This window comes from Hyperolius riggenbachi, chromosome 5, assembly GCF_040937935.1.
Source record: "Hyperolius riggenbachi isolate aHypRig1 chromosome 5, aHypRig1.pri, whole genome shotgun sequence".
Taxonomy (NCBI): domain Eukaryota; kingdom Metazoa; phylum Chordata; class Amphibia; order Anura; family Hyperoliidae; genus Hyperolius; species Hyperolius riggenbachi.
In genome coordinates this window covers 266,354,457-266,369,587 of record NC_090650.1, presented here as the reverse complement: position 1 = coordinate 266,369,587, position 15,131 = coordinate 266,354,457, and the positions used below count along the sequence as shown (strand labels likewise).

The window sequence follows — 15,131 nt, the reverse complement described above, 5'->3', positions numbered from 1 at the left end:
ATCAGTGTAAACTGTAATCGTATGTTCTGCTCCTTCCAGCCAATGACGCCATTCCTCAAAGGCCAACTTAATGGCCAGGAGCTCCCTGTTGCCTATATCGTAGTTTTTCTCTGCCGGTGAAAACCTCCGAGAAAAATAGGCACACGGGTGTAACCTTCCCTGCAGCCCAGAGCGTTGAGACAGCACAGCCCCTACCCCGACTTCAGAGGCGTCAACCTCTACAATAAATGGATAGGAGGTGTCTACGTGTCTCAAAATGGGTGCAGAGCAAAACAGTTCTTTCAAAGTGGAGAAAGCAGCCAGGGCTTCGGGGGACCAGTGGTTGGTATCTGCCCCTTTCTTAGTGAGACTGGTGAGGGGTGCTACAACTGTGGAGTACCCCTTTATGAACCTTCTGTAGTAATTAGCAAATCCTAAAAATCTCTGGAGGGATTTGAGTCCTACTGGCTGAGGCCATTCCAGGACAGCAGAGACTTTGGCGGGATCCATAGAAAGGCCCGAGGTGGAAATTATATATCCCAGAAAAGCGACAGATGTCACCTCAAAAATGCATTTCTCCAATTTGGCATACAGTCTGTTCTGTCTAAGCCTGTGCAGCACGAATTTGACATGAGACCTGTGCTCAGAGAGGTTGTCTGAAAAGAATAGTATATCATCCAGGTATATCAAAACAAATCTACCCAACACCTCCCTGAAAACTTCATTGATGAGTTCCTGAAAGACGGCCGAGGCGTTACACAACCCGAAGGGCATCACCAAGTACTCGTAATGCCCGTCGGGTGTGTTAAAGGCCGTCTTCCATTCATCGCCCTCTCTGATCCGCACCAGATTGTATGCATCCCTCAAATCTAATTTTGAAAAAATCTTAGCATTGGTGACTTGGGTGAATAAATCGTCTATCAAAGGTAACTGATAACGATTTTTAACTGTGATCTTATTCAGTCCCCGGTAATCAATGAATGGCCGAAGGCCTCCGTCTTTCTTTTTTACAAAAAAGAAACCTGCTCCGGCAGGCGACCGGGAAGGGCGAATGAACCCCTTAGCTAAGTTTTCACGGATGTATTCTTGCATGGCCACCTTTTCTGGCCCAGACAAATTGTAGAGATGACCTCTAGGGGGCATACAACCTGATCGAAGATCAATGGGGCAATCGAAAGGGCGATGTGGAGGCAATTTATCGGCAGCTTTGGGACAAAACACTTCCGAAAACTCAGCATATTGTTCCGGAACTCCCTCCACATAAATCCTGGTCTGGCCTAAGGTCACCTTCACTAAACAGTGACGAAAACAGTGGGCTGACCAGTTCGTTAGCTGACCAGTGGCCCAGTTTATCTGAGGGGAGTGAAGGTTTAACCACGGCATGCCAAGGATGACTGTGGAGGTTGTCATGCGCAACACAAAAAACTGCAATTTCTCCCTATGCAACACCCATATAGTGACTTCCACCTCTGGTGTCTGGGACAGAGGATGGTTACGCTGCAGGGGTGAATCATCCACTGCCATAACCTGGAGGGGTGGTTTTACCGGGGTGAGCGGAATACCCAATCTCTTTGCAAATTCGTAATCCATAAAATTAGCCGCTGAGCCTGAATCAATGAAGGCCTCAGAGACTTCAGATTTATCACCCCATGTAATCATACAAGGAAGAAGTAACCGCTTATCCTCTAGGGGTAAAAATTGCACACCTAGGGTACTACCCCCAATCTGCATTGGCTCAGGAGGAGGCGAGACGGGAGGAGGTGGAGTCACAGGGGACGCCGCGCGGGATACCGTTCTCACATGGCTACTACCCCGGGTCTGCCTCTGATAGCGCAGCTGGCGATCTATCCTGATGGCCGATGAAATGGCCTCATCGATGGACTTAGGTTCAGGCTGACTCAACACAAGATCGGAAACCTCATCTGACAACCCTGATAAAAAGCTATCTAAAAGGGCAAAGGTCTCCTACCTGGCTGATACTGACCACTTCCTAAATTCAGCAGCATAATCTTCCACCGGGCTTTTGCCTTGACGTAACTGTTTGAGCTTCCACTCAGAAGTCGAGGCAATGTCTGGATCATCGTAAATTATAGACATGGCTTTAAAAAATTCCTCTACCGAGGTTAGGGCCAAGTCTCCGTCAGGCAGACTGTACGCCCAGGTCTGAGAATCACATGATAACAAAGTTTTAATAAATGTAACCCTTTGGGCCATAGTTCCTAAAGAATTAGGTCTCAACTCAAATTATGATAACACTCTACTCCTAAAATTTCGGAAGTCAGATCTGTGACCAGAAAATTTTTCAGGTACAGGCATACGTATGTCTGTGCTAAGAGGAGATCGCACTGATTGAAGTTCCTGAATAGCCCCAAATATCTGACATGTCTGGGTCTGTTGGTTCAAAACTGCTGCGGAAAATTGGTTTACCGCGGTGGTCAGGACTTCAACATGGCTATACAGTGCGTCCATTTGGGTTGGGTCTGGTGTTCTGTAACGATCGGTGTAACAGAGAGGATCTGATTACCGGCGATCTGCAGTATCACCGAGAATGCAGATATATACCCGATTATAGATGATCTGCAGTATCACCGATAATCAGATATATCTCTAACCTCTGGACACCTGAGTAATATATGAGTGTTTGGTGCAACAGTAATACTTTTAGCAGAGCACCCTTACAGTGGGTGCGAGGCAGTAGGAGGTACTGCCCTGAGAACAGATTCCTTCCAAAGGCCTGAGGCTCCCCAAGGGGCGGAGCCAGGCTGAGAGCAGGAAGGATAAGAGAGTGAGTGACACCAAGGAGAAGTGTCACTGACAGGTGTAACGACTGTGGAACTTTCTCCGTGATCAGCGCACAACGCGTGCGCTGACACGGCGGAAATTCTCCACAAGCGTATATTTGCAGGCACCCAGCAAAAGGTGCTACGCACCTGTAGAGGGAAATTCCTGTCGGCAGATGGCGCTGGGGAGTGCAGAGGAACCAATCCTCTGTACCTCCACAAGTGCCAGACAGGAATTGTACGAAGCGCAGAACGCAATCGCAAGAGAGGCGATTGCGAATGAGAACGAGCAAAGGGACAGGTTGTATGTGTGTGCGCCAATCCAGTCGCCACCCCACGACCGCGCACACACAACAGCAGATATGAAACAGGAACGCGATCGCAAGAGGTGCGATCGCCAGACGTGACACAAGGCAGATCAGAACAGAATACGAGGTTAGCAAAGGCACAGCAAATAATACAATAAGGAGATACGGAAAATAACAAACGCTAGCTAACCGCGAACACCGCACTCATTCGCAACAGTGCACGCGGTTATGCGCGGTCTCCACGTGATAAGCACAATAGAGACAAGCACGCCTAACTAACCATTAACAGACAAACATGAAACAGAGGACGCGAGCGCTTGCTTAACGGGTTACCTCACCGAGCCTCCAGCAAGCGTAGCAGACAAGACAGACACACGAAAACAGGGACAAGCGAGAGATAGGATCCCCAGCACTAGCGAAAAGTGGCTAGCGCGATCCAGGTACAGAGTAGCAGAACAGAAGGATCCCCAGCGCTAGCGAACAGTGGCCAGCGCGATCCCAGAAGACAGAACAGAAGGATCCCCAGCGCTAGCGAAAAGTAGCTAGCGCGATCCCAGGAGACAAAACAGAAGGATCCCCAGCGCTATCGAAAAGTAGCTAGCGCGATCCCAGGAGACAGAACAGAAGAGATAGCTGGTAGCAACCGCTGCACCAGCTATACTCCAAGAACAGAGATCAGAACCATTTCCTTTCGACCACCGTAGGGACAGGACAATGGCAACAGGCAAGACAAGACAGAACAGGCAATACAGATAATACAATCCTAACTGCACTAGGGAAATCTGCCTAGCGCAGATTCAGGAATTACTCTAAGCTGATGTTCAAACAGAGAGCAAGGCTTACACCCCACCAGGAGTGTTACATAGGACGAAATCCTTATGAACAGCGAATGCATTGTGGGAAAGACATAGTACTTATAGTACACGCCTCCAATGAATGTGGCCAGGCAATTTGCATGACAACGTATGCAAATTCCTCTGCAAGCACAAGCTGCAAAACTGACAGAAGCTCTTCTTTCCAGAGTCCTGCAGCATGCAAACCTACACAATGGTCAAAAGGCTGGCTGCCTGCACAGGCAGCTGAGAAAATCATCACAACAGGTCTGTGAACTATTTCCCAACAGGAGAAAATAGTTCTCGAGGTCGGACATGCCAGGTCGGCAACAGACTGACAAATCAGGTACAGAGACAGGAGACAGATACGGAATCCTAAGACTAGCCGAGTTTGGCAACAGAGTATCAGAATGACAAAGGTACAAAATCAGAGATCAGAAGAATGGTCAGGAAAGCAGAAGGTCATAACAAATAATCAACAATTCCTAGACTAAGGTGTGGGTTCCGTGATCATCAACACCTTGGAAACTGGTCTAGATAATAACACAATGATAACAGAATTTCCTAGACTAAGGTGTGAGCTCCGTGATCATCAACACCTTGGAAACTGGTCTAATATAACACAGATACTGACAGGGTCTGAGTGCTACCACGTAGTGATCGCAACGCCAGACACCAGAGGAATGACCAGCACCCAGTATATATACATCAGCTCTCACTTGCGCCTCCCCTAAGTGCTGGGCCAATGAGAGCTGAAAGAATTGTCAGCTGACCGGCCCGGTCAGCTGACACCCTTCTGGCTGTCATAAATGCTCTGCCTCTCCGCGCGCGCACGCGTCCTTCTGAACCAGTGTGGACTATCAGTCCCAGCCACACCAGCCATGTGTTGTAATGCCTCTGCTGTTTTGAATGCGGAATCCGCCGCAGCGCTGTCCGAGCGTGCGGCGTTCTCTCCGCATTCAGCAGTACTGAGAGAGGCAGGCCTATGCGTGCAACCAGCCGCATCGGACGCGGAATCCGCCTCCCTGTTCTCTGGGCATGCGGCGGTTTCTCCGCGTTCCGTCAGCCCAGTGAATGCAGGTCCCTGCGCGCAAGCTGCCGTGTTGAACGCGGAATCAGCCGCCTGACTCTGAGTACTTGCGGCGGCTTTTCCGCGTTTTCTCACAGTCTGTATGCATGTTGGATTATTGTGGCTCTGTACAATTAACAAGCTGTCACATGATTGCATTCCAGCGGTTCTGGAGGTGTGGTTAGCTGACAGGGACAACAAAGGATAATTTGCATAATCAGCAGTGAAGCATCGTGGGAGACAGTAAATGCTCACTCCAACCTGAATTATTGCAAATACCTTCTGTTATAAGAAGGCAAACTTTTGTTTTGCATAACATTTTAGTAAGAGGGCTTTTTGGTTCTTTGCAGCCCCTTACACACTCCTAGGAGTTCTGGTTCACCATGAGCTTGCTTGGTAGTCTGTAACTCTAAAAGATAAGCAACAACATACTAACCTTTAAAGAAAAACATTTCTTTGTCACAGCTGATAGAAATCCAACAATAAATCAGCAGTGTTTCTACTTTCATAGAAGCATACATAGAGTTATCATCCTGTGTTTAAAAATTAGCTGCTCTGCTGAGGCTGCCAAGATTATTGTGCTGACACAGCTGAGAGATCAAATTACACTTGTGCTTAGTCCCAGATAAGGTGGAATTAGACAGGCTAAACTCTCTGAATACATACAGAGCATATTTCTCTATGTTACCCTTCTGACCTGTGCACGAGTTCAGGTCCACTTTAATGGGCTTAGATGATCATGTGAAAAATAAGTTTAAACCCAATTTCATGCACATGTTTTCTCGAGTCTTCATAGTTTCCCAATGACACATTTTATTTGTGCATATAGTCCATAATAAGGTGGTGTCAAAGAAATTGCTTGTAAAATATTTTCTCTGCTACATTTTTAGGCTGCAGTTCTTTCCAGTGAGTTCCGGCTACGCCCCACCCATCTGCAGTTTGCACAGTGAAGATGCCAAACAGGAGCAGCCCCTTACACGTGTTGTTAACTGCTTCAAATAAGCTGTTTCAGGGCAATCGTCCAAAGAATCCTTAAAGGAGCACTATGGCAAAAAATTGTAAAATTTAAAATATGTGCAAACATATACAAATAAGAAGTACATTTTTCGAGAGTAAAATGAGCCATAAATTACTGTTCTCCTATGTTTCTGTCACTTACAGTAGGTAGTAGAAATCTGACAGAAGCGACAGGTTTTGGACTAGTCCATCTCCTTATGGGGGAATGTTCAGGGATTTATTTTTTTCAAAAGCACTTAGTGAATGGCAGTTGCTCTGTCCAACTGCCAAAAAACTGTGAGCAGCAAGCAGGGAAGCTGGCCAGCATCATTGTTTAAATCCTTTTTAAGGAATATCTTTATGAAGAATAAAAGCCTTGCTGAGAATCCCCTATGAAGAGATGGACTAGTCCAAAACCTGTCACTTCTGTCAGATTTCTACTACCTACTGTAAGTGACAGCAACATAGGAGAAAAATAATTTATGACTCATTTTACTCTGGAAAAAAACGTTTTTCTTATTTGTCTATGTTTGCACATATTTTAAATGTTACAATTTTTCACCATAGAGCCCCTTTAAATAAGGCTCTTAAAGTGAGCCTGAATTCAGAACTTTCTCTCTGCTCTAAAAGATAAGCAACATCATAATAACATGTATAGTGTAGTTTAGGGTAGTTAGTTCTGGTTTGCTGGGAGCACAGATAGGGTTAAACTCCTGTGTTAACATATTAGCTCTCAACTCGGCAGACAGCTGGGAACTCAAATTCCACTAGCTCATTACTTACTAAAAAGAGAGAATTAGACAGGCTGCTCTCTATAAACACATGCAGGGTGAGCACAGGGTGGATTTTTCTGTTTTCTCCTTCTCTCCTGTGCAAGAGTTCAGGTCCACTTTAAAGAAGCCTCATTTTAGACTATAAAGGTCGCACTCCGATTACTAAGTTAGCAGGTGGTATATTTAGATCTGTGTGCAAGAGTGATAATCTTGTCAATACTAAATAGTCTGATCTGAATTGTTAGAACCTAATATTTTTTGAGGATTATTTGTGATTCTCTTTCTATACAGGGGCAGCTACATGAACTGCTTTTAAGTATTTCTATGCTGTATAATTCTGTATTTTACATTTATTTCTGCTCAACGTATCAATCTCACTAAGAAAACTACCAAAGAACAATAATCACCGTTTGTCCTGAAACCTGTAATAGTATCATACACTGAAATTGCTCATTTCTTTTTAAACAACCTCTATTCACTAAGCTTTATCAAACACTTTATCGAACCTTTGATAATTTTCCTCATGGGTAAAATCTAATTTTGAATTCGCTAAGGTGTTATAGATTCATTGAACGTTTTAACGATAAAGCATTTAATGAATCTATAACACCTTAGTGAATTGAAAATTAGATTTTACTCATGAGGTAAATTATCAAACGTTCGTGTAACGATCGGTGTCAGCACACAGAGAGAATCTGATTATTGGTGATCTGCAGTATCACCAAGAATAGAGATATATACCCGATTGTTGATGATCTGCAGAATCACCGATAATCCAAGTATAACTAGCCTCTGGACACCTATATAGTGTGAGTGTTTGGTGCAACAGTAATGACTTTGAGTAGGACCACCCGAGGAGAAGGTGGTCTTTGGCAGTATGGGCGATACTGCCCTCTGGGAAGTGCAAAAACCTTCCACCAGCCTGAGACCTCCAAAGGGGTGGAGCCCCAGGCTGAAAGTAGGAAGGACCTGTGAGTGAGTGACACCTGAAAGGTGGATGTTACTAGCAGGTCTGTAGACTATCTGTTAATGGGTGAGAGATAGCTCTCAAGGTCTGGCAAGCCAGGTCGGCAACACACGGACAGACAAAGTACAGAGACAGAAGGCTGATTCGGTATCCAAGGGCAGGCAGGGTTGGCAACAGATAATCAGATATGCGTAGGTACCGAATCAGAAAGCAGAGGCATAGTCAGAAATGCAATAGGTCATAAGAGATATCAAAACAATGCCTAGTCTTGGGTGTGAGGTCCGTGGTCTCAACACCCTGGAACTAGTCTGGAGTATAATATGATGGTACACAGTATCCCTAGTCTTGGGTGTGAGGTCCGTGGTCTCAACACCCTGGAACTAGTCTGAAGTATAACACAATGATAACACAGAGTCCCTAAACTTGGGTGTGAGGTCCGTGGTCTCAACACCCTGGAACTAGTCTGAAGTATAACACAATGATAACACAGAGTCCCTAATCTTGGGTGTGAGGTCCGTGGTCTCAACACCCTGGAACTAGTCTGAAGTATAACACAATGATAACACAGAGTCCCTAATCTTGGGTGTGAGGTCCGTGGTCTCAACACCCTGGAACTAGTCTGAATTATAACAGAATGATAACACAGAGTCCCTAATCTTGGGTGTGAGGTCCGTGGTCTCAACACCCTGGAACTAGTCTGAAGTATAACACAATGATAACACAGAGTCCCTAATCTTGGGTGTGAGGTCCGTGGTCTCAACACCCTGGAACTAGTCTGAAGTATAACACAATGATACACAGAAGTAATCTGGCTTAGTGTGAATACCCAGGTCCTCCTGGTTCAAACACACTGTAGGATCTGACTAAGGTCTGAGTGCTTCCACGTAAGTGTTCGCAACGGCAGACAACCTGAGACTGACCAGCAGTAACTATATATAGAGCGGCGCTCTCCGGCGCCACCCATCAGTGATCAACCAATAGTCACTTGCTCTAAGGTCAGCTGATCCCTCCTCAGTTGTCATAAAGGTTCTGCCTCTCAGCGCGCGCGCGCGTATTCCTCAATCTGTGTGAACTAACAGACCCAGCCACACCAGGCGCACGCTGCTGCGTGCAAACTGCCGCGCTGGACGCGGAATCAGCCGCCTTGCTGTCAGTACACGCGGCGGCTTTTCCGCGTTCTATTACAGTTCGATAAGTGTTTGATAAAGCTTAGTGAATTGAGGCCATCTATTTTTTTTTAGTTTTCCTGTGTCAAGGATCTATCCTGAAAGGAGGTGTGGCCTAACAATGATACTATAAACAGCGTTTTGTGAGAGACTGCTTAACCATTGTACCCCTACCCCACCCCCTCCATGACCTAATTTCCTCTTGATTTGGCAATGCTTGTATGCATCTTGGTAATGCCAATATTTTTTATTTGATTTGAAAACTCCCAGTCCCAGATAGCTCAAACTGCTGAGCAAGCAGCAAAGCAGGGAGGCAATAATAAAGAGAACACCCAGAGTATAAGTAAAGCAGCATACACGTGTTTGGCTTTCCTAGGTCATAATTATTCTTCTGGAATCCTAAAGTGTGTGCAAGTGTTTGTGGATGTCACGGGCCATCCTCCACACAGCTATTACCTCGGCACAATTTCTCTCGTTCCTGTGGGAACTTCATATAAAGCTCCCTCAGCAGAGTGTTGCAGGCAAGATCTCTCTCTCTCTCTCTCTCTCTCTCTCTCTCTCTCTCTCTCTCTCTCTCTCTCTCTCTCTCTCTCTCTCTCTCCTCCTCCTCCTCCTCCCTTGTTTTGTCTTGTTTTCCAGGGATGTGTAGGATGTCAAAAGCAAGCTCACATACATTGGCCAGGAATCAAACCCAGGTCAACTGCTTGGAAGGCAGCTATGCTCACCACTATACTACCAACACTACATGCTGAATTTGAAGTCTGGAAGATTCCAAGGCAAGGGTGGGAAGGATGAAAAGCTAGGTGGCCATGCAACCATTCCTGCTAACCTAAAGCTTTCTTGTGTCTTACAACACATTGGCTTAAGACTTTACCAAATCCAATGCTCCAATATGGGGAAGCTTTGCCGTTTGCTGTTTTTTTTTAAGTGAGGTGTCACAGTTCACTCATCTCTTCAACTACAAGAAAGGCCCAGGAGTAGTCTTAGCTACCGTAATATCTATGTTACGGCAGGCCCTTATTACACTTTCCCTTACAGGGTTATGGAAACCGTTTTGCCCATGCGATAAAGCGAGGTGCAAAAATGAAATCATGCCTAGCAGAGGATGGTTTCGATCCATCAACCCCTGGGTTAAGGGCCCAGCACACTTCCACTGCACCACTCTGCTTACATTTTAAGGCCACTTCCGGTTTTCAATCCGGATATCCGAATCCGACTAGATATTGGGTTCAGATATCCGATTCTACTCGGATACCCAAATGTACGGATTCGGATATCCGATTCATATCCGGATATTTATTATTATTATTTAGTATTTATATAGCGCTGACATATTACGCAGCGCTGTACAGTGTATATATATTTATATCTTGTCACTAACTGTCCCTCAAAGGAGCTCACAATCTAATCCCTACCATTGCCATATGTCTATATTATGTAGTGTAAGTACTGTAGTCTAGGGCCAATTTTTAGGGGGAGCCAATTAACTTATCCGTATGTTTTTGGAATGTGGGAGGAAACCGGAGTGCCCGGAGGAAACCCACGCAGACATGGAGAGAACATACAAACTCTTTGCAGATAGTGCCCTGGCTGGGATTCGAACCAGGGACCCAGCGCTGCAAGGCGAGAGAGCTAACCACTACGCCACCGTGCTGCCCTATATATCTGGGTACCCGGATCCGAATCTATTCGGATTTTAAAAACTGGTATCTGAGCACCCCTGATGGTCAGGCTCTCCTGCTTCTTGTATCTGCTTCTGTAACTGATGCTTCTACATCTCCTCCTGCTAGGAGAAAAATGGAGCAGTGAAAATCCTTCCTGCATAGCATACAGTAAGACTGTGAACTGTCATTACAGTAGATGTATTATATCAGATTCTTTCAGAAAACTCTTATAACAAGTCAAGCGTTCTTGTTTCTGCTTACAGTCACTCTAAATACTGCAAAACAAGCCCTCTTTACTTTTTTTTGCTGCGATTAGTGATCAAAGGCTCGCTGGAGATGCTGTACAGCATGCAACTAATTAGCTTCTTGGTAGAGTCAGTCTACTGTTCCTCTCAATATCTATATAAACCTGTTGGTGTAGAGGAGATAATGGCCATAATCCAAATCACTTCTTCTAAGTTTTATCCTGGGTGATATTTTAATACCTTATGAATAAAGTGCTTTTTAAGCCACCAGCAAGCAATACAACATTCAGAGTAATTTTTTTACTTTTTCATCAACTTTTTGGTATTTTTTTCTATTGCAGAATGCTGAAAAGTTATTCGAAACAGAAAATGAAAGAAAAACCTCATAGGAGAAAACTTAGGAGAAATCATGAATTGAATGAAGGCCATTTTGTCTATAGTTTCGCTTTAAAGGATTTGCGAGGCCAAATGACCAAAAAAAGTATTACCTGCATCATCTTTTAAGGCACGGAGCACGCCGTCCACCCCCTCCGTGCCGATCCGCCGGGTCCCCCTGCTCATTAGCCCTCCCGGGCCGGCTCCCGTCCCCACGGCCCGGGTCGGGCTCTCCTGCCTTTCCTAAAATGGCCGCTTGATCTGGCCGCGGTTGCGCAGTCCGCATAGCCGCGAGTGCGGCTGCACAGCTCTAGGGCCAACCCCCGATCCACGCTACAGTAGCGTGGATCGGAGGGGGGCTGCTGGCCCTAGAGCTGCGCAGCCGCACTCGCGGCTATGCGGACTGCGCAGCCGCGGCCAGATCAAGCGGCCATTTTAGGAGAGGCAGGAGAGGGGGCTAATGAGCGGGGGGACCCGGCGGATCGGCACGGAGGGCGCGGACGGCGTCCTCCGTGCCTTAAAAGATGATGCAGGTAATTAACTTTTTTTGGTCATTTGGCCTTGTAAGTCCTTTAAAGGGAATCTGAAGCGAGAAGAATATGAAGGCAGTCATATTTATTTCCTTTTAAACAAGACAAGTTGCCTGGCAGCGCTGCTGTTCTATTTGGCTGCAGTAGTGTCTGAATCACACCAGAAACAAGCATGCAGCAAATATTATCAGATTTTACAAAAACAAAAAGTCAGAAACACCTGATTTCCTGCATGCTCGTTCAGGGTCTATGGCTAAAAGTATTCGAGGCAGAGGACCAGCAGGATAGCTAGGCAACTGGTATTGCTTAAAAAGGAAATACATATGTCAGCCTCCATATCCCTCTCATTTCAAGGGTCCTTTAAATCAACAACTCTGATTCTAAACAAATCTTTTACTCCAAGCAATTGATTTATCAAGGCAATTACAAAGAACATGGAAACCTGGAACAATTGCCCAGAGCAGCTTATCAAATTCCTAAAATCTAGTTTCCTTTAACACCACAAACCTGATTGGCTGTTCTGGACAACAGAAACATCTCTTTAGGTTTCTTCCTAGTGGTCTTGGTCTTAAAATAGGGATACTGGGAGACTTCAGGCCCAAGACCCGGGTGTAGGATAGAAGTGTGAGATTTTCACAAAGAAGCCTAAACTCCAGCATGAGCCAGACAGATAGTTATTAGACTGCTACTTGTTTCCATGTTCTGTTACCATCATTATTAATGAACCTACCATGTATTGTTATAAAGGCAACGTGTGGACATCTGGGTGGAAATACTGCTTGCCATACTATCCACACAAATGTGATTAACAATGCAGAACAAAATCCCTGCTAAAATATGATTAATCTGGCTGTTAAAGGCATCACTGCACCTCATTACCTGTGCAAGGGAAAATAAAATCTCACAAAACAATGTTCTGCAGCGCTGGGACTTTGATCGTGAAAGCCAAACTAATTATGAGAGAGTGTAAGTAAACTGAATATATCTCTTGCTCTTATTATTGTCCTGGAAATTATAAATCATATGAATAAGTGATGAATAAAGTGTCCCCAATATAATCTATATAGGGCATTTTAGTTTCATGCTACTCAGCAATTCAAAGTGGACTTGAACTAGATATGAAACTATCAGCAAGCTGCTTTAGGCTTGTTACATACTTACAATTACTGTAGCATGCAGGGATTGGGACTCAATCCCTTCGCAACAGTTTTGGCCTGAGTGTTGTACAGAGGCATCACTAGCCTCCATGCTAGTGACTTGTTTGTTGCTATAGAAGGATGACGTAACACGCATGGCTAGGAAGAGAACAATGAATTTAGAATCAATTGGGTGCTCTTATTACTAAAGATCAGTGTGTCAGATTTGTAGGGGTTGTCAGAGGGCTCCTATATACTTTCTAGATTCGCTTTCAAGACAGGATCAGTCGAATGTCATCTAGTGTGTACCTTGCCTAAAGCTACGTATACACTTTCAGTTATTGCTGCCCACAGGAATGAAGATTCGATCCTTTCATGTGACAGTTCAGAGCCAACTTCTTTACAGACATGTCACTATTCCAGAGGCTAGCAATACTATGGAGGGTGGATGCCCAATGCACAATGGAGAAACTTCTCACAGGGGAATTAGTGGGAGAATAATGTGTTTAGGGTTGCTAGGGTGCCAGATCTAGTATGCCGGAACTTTAAGCGACGTCGGGGTGCTCCTGACCATGTTTGATTCTTGCCTGTGGCAGTTTCAAGCAACTTCCTCTGCCTAGTTTAATTCATGTGTAAGTAACTTTACAAACAAGTTTACTAACAGGTTATAAAAACAAAATGTACACTTACCTGGGGCTTCCTCCAGCCCACCGTAGGAAGCGAGGTCCCCCGGCGTCCTCCTGGCTCCTTCCATGGTCCTGGCTCCGGTTACACAACGGCTTCGGCATGAAGTCGTCAGGTCTGCTTCCTGCTGCGGACGGTCCCGTCATCACAGCGGTAGGCTATGGGCCATCATGTGAGCCAGCGTGAGAGTCCTGCACATGCTCGGTTCTCTAACATTAAGCCACGCATGAGCAGGACTCTCACACCGGCTGGCGTAATGCCGCAATCGTCCGCAGCAGGAAGCAGACCTGACGACTTCAGGCCAAAGTCGTCATGTACCTGGAGCCGGGACAAGGGAAGGAGCCAGGAGGTTGTCGGGAGACCTTGCGACCTACGGTGGGCTGGAGGAAGCCCCAGGTAAGTGTAAAATCAGTTTTTTTTAACCTGTTCAGGGTCCCTTTAAGCACTGTGGTTCCCTGGGAGGAAATGAGATAAATCTTCTCAATAAGCGATGTAGACCACAGTGTAGGTAAATTTCAACTGCATTATACAGAATAAGTAGTACATCCCAAGTCAATCAGGTAGAATTAAATGAAGATAATATATATAGAGTAATACCTGAAGTTATTGTAGAAGCTGGTGCATCTATAATTCACAGTATATACAACAATATGCCTGCTAGATATATACATTAAAGTCCATGTTTCAAAAGTAAGAGCAGAGTCCATTTATATAAGACAAGACAAGACAAATAACATTTATATTGCGCTTTTCTCCTTGTGGACTCAAAGCGCCAGAGCAGAGCAGCAGCCACTAGGGCGCGCTCTATTGGCAGTAGCAGTGTTAGGAAGACTTGCCAAAGGTCTCCTACTGAATTAGTGCTGGCTTACTGAACAGGCAGAGCCGAGATTCGAACCCTGGTCTCCTGTGTCAGAGGCAGAGCCCTTAACCATTACACCATCAGCCAATTGCATAGAGGTAACTGTATTCTGTATACGTTAAGTACTACATGTAAATGCCAGACAAATATCCAAAAAACAGGCAAAAGAACGTGTATAGCATTTAATGCCATGACCTAAATATAGCAGAGCAGGCAAATGGAATCTAGGTAATTTTTGATTATCTCATCAGTTTGATGGTGAATGGGTTGAATGCAACAGCTTTTGGACAATAAGAGTGTTTCCTAAACATTAATTTGCTGTTTCTTCAACATTCTGCACAAAGATGCAACCATCCAAAAAGCTATCCCTTCTACCAAGCAAAAACAAACAAACAAGCCAGCAAACAGAGCACTCTAATGGCTCCTACATGGACGCCAGGTACCCTTTCAACAAAGGTGTGACCACTAGTCATGCTAAAACTCAAGTATTTAGAGGTAGTGATTACAGCATAGAAAACAAGCGGCTAATATCTATGTGAATGGGTCTTAACTTAAAAGTTGGCATATGATATTTAAAGCAATAAAGCTGCTGAGTTGTATGATGATAGAATGACACCGAGATTTGGATTCATATTATTATAGATGACAGTGGAGTTAGTGAGGAGCTTTATAGTACTAAATACAGCTTAATGAATAAAATTGCTTCTTTTTTTACATTTATTTTTTTAGTCAATGTTTGTCCATTCTAAAATCTTACTTCACCCCTG

At 44.9% G+C, this 15,131-nt stretch overlaps 1 long non-coding RNA gene across 2 annotated transcripts in view; it reads right to left on the bottom strand.

The window, feature by feature from the left end:
* Positions 1-15,131, bottom strand: part of LOC137517641 (uncharacterized) — an 84,956-nt gene that overhangs the window by 28,751 nt on the left and 41,074 nt on the right. The gene's annotated exons all lie outside the window — the stretch shown is intronic.